This window comes from Arachis ipaensis, chromosome B2 (genome assembly GCF_059453495.1).
Source record: "Arachis ipaensis isolate K30076 ecotype BB chromosome B2, ASM5945349v1, whole genome shotgun sequence".
Classification (NCBI taxonomy): domain Eukaryota; kingdom Viridiplantae; phylum Streptophyta; class Magnoliopsida; order Fabales; family Fabaceae; genus Arachis; species Arachis ipaensis.
The window spans coordinates 13,778,433-13,795,848 of NC_142437.1; the positions used below are offsets into that span (position 1 = coordinate 13,778,433).

At 32.5% G+C, this 17,416-nt stretch overlaps 1 long non-coding RNA gene across 1 annotated transcript; it reads left to right on the forward strand.

Annotated features, from left to right (window-relative positions):
* Nucleotides 1–14,479: 14,479 nt before the first annotated feature.
* Nucleotides 14,480–17,416, forward strand: LOC148573084 (uncharacterized). The gene is made up of 2 exons (XR_015905293.1): nucleotides 14,480–14,965; nucleotides 17,186–17,416. It is a non-coding gene; the product is annotated as an uncharacterized LOC148573084 (long non-coding RNA).

Sequence of the window (17,416 nt, forward strand, 5' to 3'; positions counted from 1 at the left end):
ATGAAAACTCTCCTCACACTTCGGAGTCCAGAAAAAAGGTGTATCCTTCCTAGTCAACTTAGTTAAAGGTAAGACGAGCTGTGAAAACCCCTTTAATGAATCTGCGATAATATCCCACCAGACCTAGGGAGCTCCTGATCTCTGTCACTGAAGTTAGTCGCTCCCAATTCATTACTGCTTCCACCTTAGCAGGATCCACCGCTATTCCCTGCTTACTCACTACGTGACCGAGAAACTTCACCTCACTCTTCCAGAACTCGCATTTAGATAACTTAGCATATAACTTCCTGTCTCTCAGAATTTGCAGCACAGTTTGCAAGTGATTAACATGCTCCTCTTCAGTCTTAGAGTAAACAAAATATCATCAATGAAGACAATAGTAAACTTATCCAGATAGTGTCGAAAAATCCTGTTCATATAATCCATGAATACTTTCGGGGCATTAGTCAATCCAAAAGACATCACCGTATACTCATAATGACCATAACGTGTCCTGAAAGCAGTTTTCGGAATATCTTCATCTCTAACCCTTATCTGATGATACCCGGATCACAAATCAATCTTAGAAAATACACCAGCACCCTGTAACTGATCCATTAGGTCGTCGATTCTAGGTGCGGATATTTATTCTTCACAGTGATCTTGTTCAATTGCCGATAATCAACACACAACCGCATACTCTCATCCTTCTTCTTTACTAGTAACACTGACGCTCCCCACGGAGAAACGCTTAGTCGAATAAAATGCTTACCCAACAGATCTTTCAGCTGAGCCTTCAGTTCAACCATTTCTAAAGGTGACATCCTGTAAGGAGTAATCGAAATCGGACTGGCTCCAGGCACTAATTCAATTGCAAACTCAACCTCTCGGTTAGGTGAAAATTCATTAATATCATCCGAAAACACATCTGAAAATTCACATACAACCGGAATCTGTTCTAAACTCTGATCATCACCTGATACTCCCGCAGTTAATAACATAATACCCTGAGATTCATTTCCAGAACAGTTTATTATCATAGAGTTTAAATAGTAACTATTCACCACAATCGGCACTTCTGACCCTTTCGGCATAAGCTGTACTAATTTCTCAGAACAATCAAGAAAAATATGATTCTTGGATAACCAATCCAATCCCAAGATGAGATCAAGACCAGTCATTGGCAAACAAATCAAATCATGCACAAATTCACGTTGTTGCACTCGAAATGGAACTTGTGGACATCCTATCCTAGTCACTATAACTTCATAAGTAGCATTATACACTTTCAAATCATAACCTAAAACTACCATTATCAATCTTAACTCATTAGCCTTTTCAAATGCAATAAATGAATGAGTTGCTCCTGAATCAAATAAAGCATTTAAGATTTTACCAGCCATTTCACAATTACCTCTAATTAGTGTCTCAGATCCCTCAGCACTTACTGTAGAAGTGGTATACACTCCTTCCGGCTGCTGTACTCTACCAGTCTCATATTTCTTCTTCTCCGGACAACTAGTGGCCACATGCCCAGGCTATCCACAAAAGTAGCATACCCCAAGTCCTAACCTGCACGGAACTCCAGGGTGATACTTTCCGCACCTCTGACAGTTCAGATCCTGCTGTGGCTGCTTCCCAAACCTTCTTCCCTGACTAACATTAGTATTTGGCCTTCTGTAATTACTCTGGCCCTGAGTCTGCTATAGAACAAAGCCTCCACGCTTGAAATTCCTACCTCTCGGAGCAAAATTCCTCCCTGAAGGCCTCTAACAAGGCACCCTCAAACTTCCTTTCTCTGCTGTTGCCTTACTCACACAATCTTCAGTCACCCTACTCTTAATAACCAATTTAGAAAACACTCTAATCTTCATTGGGGTAACGAAGCTCAGAATATCGCTCTGAAGACCTCCCTCATATTTAATACACTTCTATTCAGCAAAATTCTCAGGCGCACCTTGACAGATACGAGAAAAATGACATAACTCCTAAAACTTGCTAGTATACTCAGCAACAGTCATCTGTCCCTGCTTTAACTGCATCAATTCAAGTTCCTTGGTATTTCTAGCTGAGTTAGGAAAGTATTTCCTATAGAATTCTGTTCGAAATACCTCCCAAGGAATCGCAGCACCATCAGGCTGCAGGATACGTCGGGTTCCCTGCCACCAATACTGAGTTTCACCTTGCAACTGATAAGTTCCAAATTCAACCCATTGCTCTTCAGGAACCTGTTGTGCCTGTAATGCCCTTTCCATAGCCTGAATCTAATTATCTGCATCAGTGGGATTTGAGGTTCCCCTAAAGGTCGGAGGATGAACTTTCAAAAATGTAGCAAGTGTCATAGGACCATCCTCGTCATTATTATTCCCGTGATTACCCTGGTTTATCTGATTACCCAGTGCCTCGGCTATCGCCTGCATAGCTGCAGCCATATTCCCCAGGGTAGCCATAAAGTCTACTGGATCATTCGCTGCCAGGCCAGGAGTAACGGTGCCTATCCTACCTCTACCTCGCCCGCGACCGCGTCCGCGAGTCGACATCTAGTCCCTATATACACCAAATAAGTGATATTAAGTTGATCAGTCTCAATATCGCAGGTCTAATGCTTTAAGTTCCAAATGCATGCTCATAAACGTTTATGCCATATATATCAGTCAGATATCCTAATAGCACATAAACACATATACAGAGAATACACAAAAGCACAATCAGTTCGTCTTTCAGGCTCTATAAGAACGAACTGCTCTGATACCATAATGTAACACCCTACCACACAAAGCTTTACGCTTATGCCATAAAACAGAGATGGTGTGGTATTACGACCTCTAAAATAAAATGTATACATGTAATAGCAAAAAGATTGTAATATGCTAAGAGCCTTGAAGAAAAGGGGAAATAAAATCGCGAAATAAAAGCGCAACGCTCAAGGTACGAGTTAACTTGCGTGCTAAGAAAACTATAACAGTTAAACATAAGATAATAAAAGTAGGAACAGAGTACCAAAGATACAGAATAACAAGCTCCTAACTCAGCCCGCGAAGTCAAGACTGGCCGGAGAATATTTAAACATACATATACATATCCAAAACCCAGATGTACATAAACAAAATCCTGCCTCTCCATAAACCTCTAAGAGGATCAAAAGAATAAGTTATGCAGAAAGAAAGCTAAGTATATATATATACATCACTGCACAACAAAATAACCCAGTAACCACTTTGCCTCAGGGGTCCAAACGCCTAACGAGATGCCTCTCGACCTGCATCTGAAAAACAACAACATAGTATGGAATGAGAACTGGAGGTTCTCAGTATGGTAAAGGTGCCACACACATAATATATAAGGTCTTGGAAATGCCAGAGGCAATCCTAGAACGCCGACACTCAGATTATAGAGCTTAAAGTATTAAACAGAAGTCATAAAAGGTGGTTTTCTAAGAGTATCTAATCTTAACTTAACTTAACCTTAAGTCTAAGTCCCATACTGCCATTCCTCCATACTTCCATCTCCGTCAGCATTTCACAGACAAATAAACAGATAAAGGCAAACACAAGAAGGTTACAAATACTGCAGGTAACAAATATATATATATATATATATATATAGCATGACAAGTACACTTAGGCACACCCAGTTAATGCACAAGCAAGTAACTCAAGTAATATGCATATGATGCATGCCTGTCCTATGGCTGATGAGGCTCATCTATTGGTTATCCAGCCAATCTGACAAGTCCGAAAATCTTAAACTGTCCCTCGACGTGCATCCCCAAGAGTCTATGCATAGCTTTTTCTCAAATAATCAATATTGCTCAATGGGGGTTACATTCCTGGGAATTTATAGTGCCCGATCACCCTTACGTCGTAGGGTCAATAGAGTATCGAGTTTTCAACCTGGTACACGTGGTGGCAAGCCACAGTACTTTACCCAGGGAATCTCGTATCTCAGATCATTCAAATTCATAGGCCATATAAATAATTTAATTATAATTCATCAACATCCACATCATTCTCAATCGCATCTCATTCATCATCATACATCAATCATATTCAATCCTTATCCTTCATTATCACACCTCCCATTCCGTCCATCAATAGTTCCAATTCAAAACATAATTCATTCTTTTCTAAATGAACCAAACTTAAAACATACTCATTTTCTTAATAACTCAAAATCAAACCATATAACCTTTGAATCTAAATCTTTTAAAATAATCATCTAAAAAAATATCTAATTTTTATAAAATTTCGACAGCATCTCCTCTAAAACTCGGACTTTGCCACCCCTTTTCGGGTCCAAACTTGCATTCTTTTCAATTCAACATACCCTTCCTCTTCATCATAACAATCACCACAATAAATCTACCTCAGATCAATAATTATACTCATACAATATTCAAATTCAACAACCAAAATTCAATTAAAAATTATAGTTCACAAATCCTAGGCTTTTAACACAAAATACTTCATTATCACAACAACCTCCACAATAGTTATACCTCAAATCAATAATTCACCAAATCACCAGTTAATCAACAAGCACCAAACCAACCATGTTCATCAACAGGATACTAAGTATTAAATATACACATGCAATCCAACTTATCATATGGTCATCTAGCCTAAGTTTTCACAGAATATTTTATATTAAATGCAAGAAACCTAAACCATACCTTGGCCGATTTCCACGTAACGACCAAAGCAATTTATTCAAAATCAAGAGAGCCCCTTAAAATTCAACAAACTCTAAGCTCAGCTTCCTCCAAGTTCCAATATTCACAATTTCAAGCTCCAATTATTTATTCACAACCTAATACACATTTATAACACACGTATATCCAATTTAATACTCAAAGCTCAAATTCAATAAAATTAAAATAGAATTATCGTATCCTTACCTTACCCAAGCTTCACATAAGCAAGAGTGAACGTTTTCCTCAAGCTAATTGGATCGTAAAACATCAGAAATCAAAGAAATTCAATTTCCTACTCAATAGTTCAAGAATTGGGGGAAGAGAAAGCTGAGGGTAAAATAACAAGTTACCTATAAAATTGTTCTGGTAGAAACGTAGAGCTCAACGCGGTAAACGCGTGGCTGCAAACGGTGCAGCGTTCAGAGTTTACTGTAAGGGTTCGGGAGTGTTTTCTTCTCCCTGGAGCTTTCACGCTGCTTACTGCCGAAATGAGGAAGAAAATGGCTTTTGGGCTCATTTAATGTGTTGGTCCAGTTTCTTCGAAATTAATGTCAAAATTCTCGTTTCGATGAGCTCCATCCTAATTTGATATAATTTTTACATTTCTAATCTTCCTTATTAAAAACTAATTTATCGGCTAATTATTTATTAATTTAACGGGGTTTACAAAGTAAAAAGATCATATATGGTAAGTTATTTGTTTAGCTCTACATGTGTGCTATATCTAATATATTTATTTTTGAAAAAATTTCATACCAAATTAAAATAGCATTTTAAATTTTGTGTTCGAAGCATTTGCCAAGTGATCTGAGAGATATGTTGGAGTTTGGACTAAGCAGAGTATGGTCCGTAGTAGAGCCAATGACCAGAAGGGGTAACATCTTTTATTTCAAGGTCGTCCAATATGGGTCAAGACCCAATGAATGTAGACTACTTGGTCTTGAATGGTACAAATTCTGCAAACACTATAAGCTGAAAAAGGATGATACATGTGTCTTTGAGGTTGTGTCTACACAATTTTTTTCACCTGAAGGTTAAGATTGAGAGGAAGAAGAATTAGTTATATTAAATCGCTCCTATCTCGTATGCTGAAATTCTCCTGACAATTACGTTGTTACTTCTTAGTTATCTTTGAAGAAAAACAGTGAAGGAAGACATGTAACGTACTTTTGAACATTTGGTTTTATACTATTTTTCGACTTTCATATGCGAAATGTACAAACCTCATCAAACATACTAATTAATTGATAGTAATATTGTTACTATTTTACGCTCCATGAGAAAATATATATTAACACAAATGTGATCTTTGCATGCGTGCATTTTAAGAGAATGAAGGAATCATAAGCACAAATATACTATCTGAATTTTTTATTTATCATTTATGACCATCAGATTTCTTCCATTTCTATTCAATATATTTTCTCTTTTTTTTTTGTTATACTCCATTGATATCCGACGGTTTTCTGTCTATAAACTGCTGGTAAGAAAAAAAATATTGTAACATTAATATATGTCCTATAATTAAAAGCGATAAAGAAATTTTTTTATAATAGAAATAAAATCTTAGAATGAAAATATAATAGTATTATGTTAACATTTTTTGTCTTTCAATGTGTACAGCTGATGTGGTTAAATAAATAGTATTGTTCTTTAATGAGATATACTGACAGAACCACCGGTAATGGTAGTATTTAAAAGGACAGCACATAGGTTTAACAGAACATGGTTAAAGTTTATTTTTAAAGCCAGCATCTTTTCTTCACCGAGACACTAAGAAATAGAAAACACCTTCACCCTTTGATGTATTCTACTAAAGATAACAACCATTCCTTTCAAAATATTTTCCGTGAATAGGTCTCACCTTTGCCAATATCTTTCTCATAGTTGCTTACCAACTCCAGCATGCAGCCTATACATTTTCTGTTGAGGTTGAAACCATCAAACAGGTCACATCTTCAGCATGATAATTGGTATTTTTTATTCCTTTGTGTTTATGTAATATATATTGTTCTATGTTAAATTTTCTAATCACGATGCGCTGTTTAAATTTGTTGACAGTCTGAGAAAAAAAGACATAATCGAGAGCAAAGAAAAAGTGGTGCTACATACAACTGTAATATCTTTGATTAAAATAAACGGTAAGAATTAGACTTGATACTTGATTGGTTAAAGGTTTCTTGAAATTAAAAAATAAAATAAAAAAACAGTTTTAGATCCTTATCATGATAACTGTTATGTTCATGGCATACAATTTATATTTTTTTACGCATAATATTGTCATTTACACAGTAAAATCGATCTGATTGTGAGTTTTAATTTTACAGGCAAAACAAATGGTTTAAAAACAATTTTCAATATCCATCTTTGGTTGATATTCCAGAATTCGGCATTTCTATCTAAAAATAGATTTTTTATACATTATATATTTATGTTGTCAAAATATTTGTAATTAATGGATAATTAAAATAAAAAAAATATATTTTTGTTTTTATTTTCATGGTATAAACAAAAGAAAATATATAATCACTCATGCATAGTTTGTAATTACATGATAATGTGATATTAACATACTGCAAAAAAAAAAAATGAAAATCATGATATAAAACTATGTTATAAAAATAAATTCATGTTACTACTGTAATATAATTTCTTATAAATTATGCACGTTTAGTAATATCATTTTTTATATTTACTATAAAGCAAAGAATTAAAGATTGAAAATTAGCATACTTTAATAATTATATTAATTATATGAATGATAATGGTATATTGAACCAAAAAACAATCGTTCATATATTTATCATGCAAGTTATTTAAAATTAATATTTATAAAACAGGTTAACTTCATAAAAAAAATTATGTATTATGAAAACTAAAAACAAATATCAAAATATTAAATAATCAACTAAACAAGTTAACTTTATAATACAAAAATTAATATGAAATGCTATTTTTAGCGATTGTTAAGAGATAATAGAATGGAGAATATAATGTTAGACAAAGAAATTCTATAATAAACACTAATCTACATCATGTTTGTAAAAAAAATACAGAAAATATTTACAATATGAAAATTGGATTGATTGATTTAATTAAAAAATAAATTAAATTATATTGACAACACAAATTAGTTAAAAAATAGTTTAATTATTTTATCGATCTCTATAATTTTATTAAATTTTTACTTAGGTTCCTATATTTTTTTTTTTTTTGATTGAGCCCTTATATCATATAAGATTTTGTAATTAAGTCCCTGTCATGATAAAAACGTTAGAATTAACGAAATATTCCGTTAAACAAAATGAATATGTCTAACACTTGATTAAATATTTCGTATAGTTTAACCGAATATTCTATTAATTTCAACGTTTTTGCTATGGTAGGAACTTAGTTACGAAATCTGATATGGTATAGGGACTCAATTAAAAAAAAGAAGTATAGGGACCTAATAAATTAGAATTGTACATCTATGTAATGATATTTTTGGGCTGTGCTTCTTAGCATATTAAACCATATTTTCTAATAGAGGAAGTATAGGGAGTCAATGGAGTATTTGTACAATGTGTACAATGGGAGTTTAGGGATGTTCAATTCAGTAGGATATCCGATATCAGATGTTTATTATCTCTGGTACCCGAATGGTTATTCTGGATAATATGGATATATTGTGTTTGAGAAATTAGTAGTATTTTATCCTGGATGTTCATTTTTTAATTCATATTGGACCAAATAAATAACCCATTGTACATATTGTACAAATACTTCATTGGCTCCCTAACGGGATTCTTTCTAATAAATAAAAACACTGATTATTATAATGATATCCTAAATTATTATAGAAAGTAATAAATAAATGATACAAACTCGTTATCAAACGGTGAACCATGGAGTTTCTATCGCTAAGCTCAACACCGTAAACACTAACTAAGGATTCAGGAATAACTACAAATTAAAGTCGTAACTTGTCAGAAATATATTACAGCGCGCAAAAGATCGTATGAGGACTATGATGATGATGAGGATGAGAATGAAGATGACATTTAGGATTATAGCTAATATTTTTAGTATGATTGAACAATACACTGAGGATTATAATTGATGTATCAATATACTTTGTTTATGTCTTAAATTGATTTGTTTGCTTATAGTACTTTTCGTCTAGTTTGATAATACGTTGAACTTGTTTATTTTTTGAAATACTATGAATATTCGAATACAAGTTAGATAAAAATTGGATGAAAATTTGTCTTCATTAAATTTTTATTTATTTTGTATGAAATCATGTTTATTTTGCAATCGAAAAATTAAAAAAAAATATGTTTTATCTTACTAACGGATTTATAGACAAAAAATCTGTCTATATTCAGAATTGTTAATGTTTTTCTAGGTTTTAATTACCGATAGAAAATCTGTCGAAAAGTTTGACTCTAGTTACTGATAGAAAATCTATCGAAAAATTTGACATTTTTAGCGAAATGGAGGGGACGATTACCAAAGAAAAATCTATCGGTAATAGAGAAAAATCTGTCGGTAAATTGCCGACGAAAAAAATCTGTCGATAAATAATTTTCGACGAGGCTTTTACCGAGGAACAAAATCCATCGATAATTTCATCGGTAACTAAAAATCCATTTATAATGAAGACCAAATCTGTCTGTAATAAGTAGTTTTCTAGTAATAAGATAGCCTAAAAGTCATGACCTATTGTAATCCTGTAGGCCATTTTCTTAAAAATGGGAGAAACAAATACCCTCCAAAAACAAAACTTGATAAATATTGAATAAATTCGGCAAGACGTACCTTATTATAAAAATAAAGAAACCAACTGCCAACTCCTCAAGAACTTCCTTCCTAATATCTCCATGCATTCTCTCTCGTTAATTATGTGAATCCTTTTTAAAGATAACAGCACATTAGGATGAATAAAGAACCAAGTAATAATCTAATGACATACAACACCATGCAAACGTGTACAAAATAAGTTAACACTTCCAACTGAGTTTTCATAAAACAGGATTGATTGACAATAACGAATACCCCACAGCAAGCACGAAGACAGAGAACAAAAAAAAAGAAAATTCATAAAAAAAACTACAAAAGGAATTCATAGTGATAAATAACATCCAAAACTATGCTTGGTTTTACCAGATACCTAAAATATAAAAAGGACATATGAGGAAATTATTCGGTGAACACAGGGTCTTTAAATCATTCTAGGGATTATAGCATTAAGCGAATGCACAACAGAAAAAAAAAATGATAGTCCTTGCTAATATATACGGTGGGAGTGGGACAGTAGAAAACTAATTTTGCCTTCTTTAATAACATCACGTTAATAGTTTAAACAGTTGTATGTGAATATCTGAATATAGATCAAAGTTCATAGAGGGAATATTGTGAAAATAATAAGAAAACAATTAACAGAGCGAAGAGCGAAACATTAACGAAAAAAAAAGAAGTAGATGACACCACTAAGGCTTGTATTGTAAAATCAAATTAAAAATGACTTTTAATAAACACAAGCATCATAATTGTGTTTGGTAAATAACTTTTAAAATTTTAAAAAATTATAATAAACATATTTATAACGAAAAATAATTTATTTTTTTAAATTTTTTAAAATTTTATATTAATATTTTAAAATAAAAAATTCATATTAAACATAAATATAATAAATAAACTCTTTTATTTTTTAACTTTAAAATTTTATCCTAAACATCATCATTAAAAATACTAAATTACCTAACTCAAATTTTAGAGATTAATAGTTTAAATATTTACTTGATTGTACTAATATAAATAGAGTTATCATTAGTCAATAATAAAATTTATATGTAATGCAATGTTAATATTGAGTACGTCCTATATATATTGGCTCACCTTTACAAATCACAAAAAATGAGACACATATCTCAAATAAACTATTCTTATGATTATATATCTATATTTACATATGTATATACATGTTGTTATTATAATTTGGCTCATGTTCATGCAAGCAAAATTTTATGATTGATTTTCATAAACCAAGTCAACCTCTTCACATTTTAAAGAACAGATAAAAAACAAACAAACATAATAGATCTACTAAAAAAATACAAGAATAATACACAAAAATAATATAAATAGATAAAAGTTCATACCTAACATGTGATAGAAATGTATTTGTGTTGAAATTTGTGAAGATTAGGTTGAAAAATAAAAAATATATGAAGAGTGTGCTAGAATTTGTGAAGGTTAGGATGAGAAGTTAGAAATATATGAGGATTTCAATGACAATATAATAGCTGGAAATATGTGCGGAAAAATAAATAAAATTTAATAAGCACAAGCCAACTTTAAAAAGCTCCCGTTTAGGTGCTTTCAAAAGCACCCCTACTTTTTAAAAGCTGCAAGCACAAACACTTGAACTTTTTAATTTACCAAAACGTAAAATGAAGTGCTTGTGCTTTTACCTTCTAAGAAAGTTTTACCAATCTCAGCTAAGTCAATGAATAACAAAAATATTCTAATTGGATGATGACTTAGGCCAAATTCCTACAAAACTTTAATCTAGCATTTGTCAACTATTATATCTATCTGATGGTAACACCAACAACAAAACCACCTTCAACATGAAATGAAAAGTGCAAATTGAATTTTTCAGAACGATGAAGTTGTAGAATTTGTTGAAAAGTGGATAAAATTTCATATCTAACTCACTGAAATAAATCACTATATTCAGAAGAAAAATGATAAATAACACATGAATTGCTAAATAACATTTTTTCAATAAGGCGTGAATTAAAAATAACTATCTAAAAAAACAAACATATAAGAAAGAAGATACATAAGAAATGAAATATATGAGAAAAATCTAAAGTAATGTTGAAGATAATTAAAGTCAGAAAAAATTTATTCAAATCAATAAGTCACCCAAATTGAAAAACAAAAATTTTCCAAGTTCATACTAACTAATAAAACGGAAAGAGTACATAAAGAATACACAAAGATAATAAAATTGTGAAATAATAATGAAAGAAAATGAAAGATGAAGAAATTTTATTGATTGTTGATTGATTGAAAATGGTAAATTATGAAAGTAAAACTAAGTATATATAGAGTATTGGCTTATAAAAAATACACACAAATAAAGATAAGATAAAGATAAGATAAGATAAAGACTAAAATTATAATTGAATTTATGTATTCTGTTGGGCTGAATTTGTGGGCCGTGAGACGTCTTTATTGTTGTCATAGGCTAAGGTGGAAGAGTGGTTTAATACGCCCTATAAGCCGGAGGACACTAAGCTTATTCAGATCAAGATAGAAGGGTTGAGAAGACAAATGTTTAGTGAAGATGTCAGCTAATTGCTCAGAAAAAGAAATTGGGAGAAGTTTCATCAGCTTAAACTTTTTGTCGAACCAAATGACAATCAACTTCTAAATGTTTGATCCGTTCATGAAAAACTTTACCAAATCCAGCTAAGTCAATAAATAACAAAAATATCCCAATTGGCTAATGACTTAGGCCAAATTCCTGCAAAACTTCAATCTAGCATTTGTCAACTATTATATCTATCTGATAGTAACAGCAACAACAAAACCACCTTCAACATGAAATGGAAAGTGCAAATTGAATTTTTCAGAACGATGAAGTTGTAAAATTTGTTGAAAAGTGGATAAAATTTCATATCTAACTCACTGAACTAAATCACTATATTCAGAAGAAAAATGATAAATAACACGTGAACTGCTAAATAACATTTTTCAACAAGGCGTGAATTAAAAATAACTATCCAAAAAAAACAAACATATAAGAAAGAAGATACATAAGAAATGAAATATATGAGAAACATCTAAAATATTGTTGAAGATAATTAAGGTCAGAAAAAATTTATTCAAATCAATAAGTCACCCAAATTGAAAAAAAAAATTCCCAAGTTCATAATAACTAATAAAACGGAAAGAGTACATAAAGAGTACGCAAAGATAATAAAATTGTGAAAGAATAATGAAAAAAAAAAAAGATGAAGAAATTTTATTGATTGTTGATTGATTAAGAATTGTAAACTATGAAGGTAAAACTAAGTATATATAGAGTATTGGCCTATGAAAGATAAAATCAAATAAAGATAAGATAAAGATAAAGACTAAAATTATAATTGAATTTGTGTATTCTGTTGGGCTGAATTTGTGGGCCGTGAGACGTCTTTATTGTTGTTATGGGCTAAGGTGGAAGAGTGGTTTAATATACCCCCACAAGCTGGAGGATGAAAGATGTCAAGAACACTAAACTTATTCAGATTAAGATGAAAGGGTTGAGAAGACAAAGGCTTAGTGAATATGTCAGCTAGTTGCCCAGAAGAGGGAATTGGGAGAAGTTTCATCACTCCAGCTCGAACTTTTTGTCGAACCAAGTGACAATCAACCTCTAAATGTTTGGTCTGTTCATGAAAATCGGATTAGTAGCAATATGAAGAGCACTCTGATTATCACAATATAAAACTGGTGGGTGGATAGGAGAGATGCATAAAAATTATAACACATTTAGTATCCATTGAAGTTCACAAGTTGTGTTGGCAAGTGCACGATATTCTGCTTCCGTGGATGAGCGGGCAACGGTGGTTTGTTTCTTGGTCTTCCAAGAGACTAAAGAACTGCCTAAGAAAAAACAATAACCTATTAAAGATCGCCGAGTGTCAGGATATCCGGCCCAATCAGAGTCACCGAAGCCGAGAAGCTGAATTTCTGATTCCCTTGAAAAAAAAGTTCTTTGACGGGACTAGTTTTCAGATATCGTAACACATGCTTGGCAGCTTGAAGATGAGATTCAGTAGGAGATGCCATGAATTGACTTAATTGTTGAGTGGCATACATGATGTCCGGTCGAGTAGTGGTGAGATAGATAAGACGGCCAACAAAACGGCGATATACAAAAGGGTCAGATAGCAGGGGACTTTTGTCTTGATATAGTCTTGTGGTACTATCCATTGGAACAGAGGCAGGTTTAGCACCTAATAAACCAGAATCCTCCAAAAGATCAAGACAATATTTTCTCTGAGATAAGCAAATTTCCTTCACTGATTGAGCAACCTCAATACCCAAAAAATATTTTAATGGGCCTAAGTCTTTAATTCGGAAGTGTTGGTACAAAATAGACTTAATGGCAGCAAGTTCATAAATGGAATTGCCAGTGAGAACAATGTCGTCAACATAGACTAAAAGGATAGAAATTTGATCACCAATGAATTTAACAAATAGACTATAATCAGATGAGGTCTGCTGATATGCATGAGATAACAAAAGATGAGAAAGTTTGTCATATCACATACGACTAGATTGCGTAAACCATACAGTGACTTTAGTAGCTTACAGCATTGATTCGGTTAAGGAGATGTAAATCCGGGTGGCAGAGTCATATAAACATCCTCATAAAGATCTTATCTTATAGCAGAATACTTTAATCCAGAATCTGTCAACAATAATACTTATCTTATAGCAGCAGCAATAACAACATGATATTCAGCATCAATGAAAAGTTACAAATGAACTTTTTTTTGGTAGGTTGTGTCCAAATCAAGGTTCTGAAAACCGGATCGGACCGGACCGACCGATTCGACTAGGTTAACCAGAAACTGGTCATTTGTCCGATCCGGTTGACTTTCAAAACTGTTTTGCAAAAAAATCGGTTTAAAAATCGGTTAAACCGGTGATTAACCGACAAACCGAGCGAACCGAACAGGTTTTTTCAAGCCCGGTTCGCTGATTCAACAATCAAAACAGCGCCGTTTTGATTCCAGAGAAACACGAGTTCAGTGCTGAATGACACCCATCCCCTTTCTCTCTCACAAACACAGCCTCACCAACCCTAGATTCTCCTAAACCCTATCGGAGCCACCATCACCATCTCCCCTTTCTTGCATTCTGCTCTTCTCCTCGCGTCGCCAGAAGCTAAGGTCGGCTGTTGTTGGCGTCGCCGTTTCCCTGTCCGAACTCTCTCTGTCGCTTTTTTTTTGCTCCTTCACCGTTGGTCATCACCGCTTCTTTGCTCCTCGCCGTGAGTCGTCGCTGCTTCTCCCCTCCTTGCCGTGCGTCGTTTCTGCTTCTCCCATCCTCGCCGTTTTTGGCTGTGGCCCCTTCTCTACTCCCTGCCAATCTTGTCGTCGCTGCTTCTCTGCTCCACACCGTGTCTCACCGTCATTGCTACCCTATTTCACGTTACTGAAGTTCCAAATTTGAATTTCTCTGTCTCTCTGCTCTCTGGCTCTATGCTGTCTTTTCCTCCCCATTGCTGCCAATCCAGATAACGTAAAAACCTCCCCTTTGTCCTCTTCAATAATGTTCAATTTGTTGTAATTGTATTATATTGTTTTCTTCTTCGTTTTGTTCTGAATATACATATGATGTATTATTGATGTTTCTGCTGAGTGTTGAGATATTAATTTTCTTAAGTTTTATTTGAATTCAGTCAGTTGATGTTGAATTAATTCTGCTGAGATGGAGTTATACATTAAATTTGTTTTAAGTTTAATTTATTAATTATGCCGAGAATGATTTTTGCTGAGATTGATATGAATTAATTCTGGTGGGATTGAGTTATAAATCCAATCTGTTTTACTTGTTATTTTGCTGTCATTGATTCAAAAGAGAAACATAGCTACAATTCTGCATTGGATTTACTATATGCCTTCAAAATAAGGGTTTGGTGAAGTTCAAACAAGGAGATAGTTTACTCATAGGAAAAGAGAATGAAGTTAAGAAGCAAAGAACAAAAAGATTACCTAATTTATGAAAATGGAAAATTCAGGAATGGAAACCTAATTTATAAAGGTTATTTATGCTTCTTTATTGTGTTTTTGTCTTGTTTAGTTAATTTAATTGTTCAGTTTTTTTGTGTTCTGGGCTTCTTACTGTGCTGTGGAATTACTTCTTCCAGCTCAAATTGTACACTATACTGATTTCTTTTCCACCTTGCACCATACTAAAATTTGTGGCCTCAAATTTTGCTTGCCTATCTTCTGTTGTTATATCTGAAAATGATATTGTTTGACCAAGTTTAGAAGTCTTATTGCTAATGTGTTATATATACATGAAGATTAAGAAACTGATATTGTTTAATTCATACAATGCTTTAATTATTCTGCACCCTATCTCACAATATATGTCACTTTGAATTTTTAATAATTTTAAGTTATATACTTATATTTAATTAAATCGGTTCAACTACGGTTCGACTTTGGTTGAACCGTTGAATTATTAAACCAGTTACTTAACCGATTCATTAATCGATTCGGTTTTCACAACCTTGGTCCAAATCTAAACACCACCAATAAAAATAGCAACAATGAATTAAAACAAAAGAATTAAGTTAAAGAATTTGAAAACTGAAGAAACCAACAAAATTAATACATCAATAGATTCAAGGTTAAAAAAAAAAAGCAACATATAGCTATGATCATAAAACTTGGAGGTTAATAGTAGAGACTGATGCATCCAAAAGGTCCCAAAACAAATATCAAGAAAATAATCAGATCAAAACAAAATATCTGCATACAAAAAAATTGAGCACGATCTCAATAGCGATCACCATCAACCACCAGCAATAACGACACTCCAATTTTGCATTGCACAGTAGAAGAAGATTGCAGGCACAAAAACAAAAATTAATTAGAATAACATAACACGTTTAACGAAAGTGATTCAATTCAAAGTACTGATAGTCAAGGTCACATGTATTGAAAATATGAACAACATGAAATAAAAATAATTGAAAACATCAACAAAAAAAGAGCATAAAAAATTCAAGAATAAAAGAGAGAACGCCACATCAGCAGTCAAATGCCAGGTTTTAAAATTTAAGTAAAAATTACAAAGCAGGATTATGACATTAATTTAGTTTTTTAGTGTCTTTAAGTTCTCATCCTTTTTTGTAGGCATATGATTGAGAATATAATTTTGGTATAAAAATTTTATATAATTTTATTATACATTAATTTTTATCGTTTATCAAATATTTCCCTAGATTTTTTTATAATCATATCTTCTTAATCAATTATAAAATTTAATTTGTGATAAAATCATGTAAAATTTTTATGATAAAATATTAATTCTCATATTTTCTTAGGTAAGAAGCAGCTGGAGCTTGGACACAAGAAACTTTGGTAGTGATAGGAATATAGGATAGCCATCGCTATTTAAATCTCAAAGGTTCTCAATTAATTTTTCTCCATATATATATATATATATATTTGGGTTTTCACAGCTTTTATAATCCAACAAATAAAAGACTAATCTATTATGAATCAGAGTTCCATTTAAGAATTTGTTATTAATTAAATAAGTTATTACAAATATAGAACAAAATTCAAATTTCTTATATTTATTTAAATAAACTAATAAATTAATTATTAGACCAATCTAACTTGATTAATTTTTGTCCATATACATAGTGGGCAGCATAATCATAGCAACAAGTCAAATATTATTATTATTGCGTATTGTAATTTTATTTCCACTACCTCCATGAAGGTGGATTATTCACAAGATGCAGAATGGACAAGAAGTAGCAGATCACAATGAAGGGCCATTTTTAATGGGTTTTTTTGGTATTTTTCTTTCTCTTTATCCTTTGCAATATGGTGGCAAATAAAATGAAGCCACGCTACACTACTTTGGGTGTGTTTGGCAAACACGTTGGGGCGGAGAGAAGCACGTTTGAGTTTCTTGAAAGCTTCACTCTTATGTTTGGCCATTTTTATC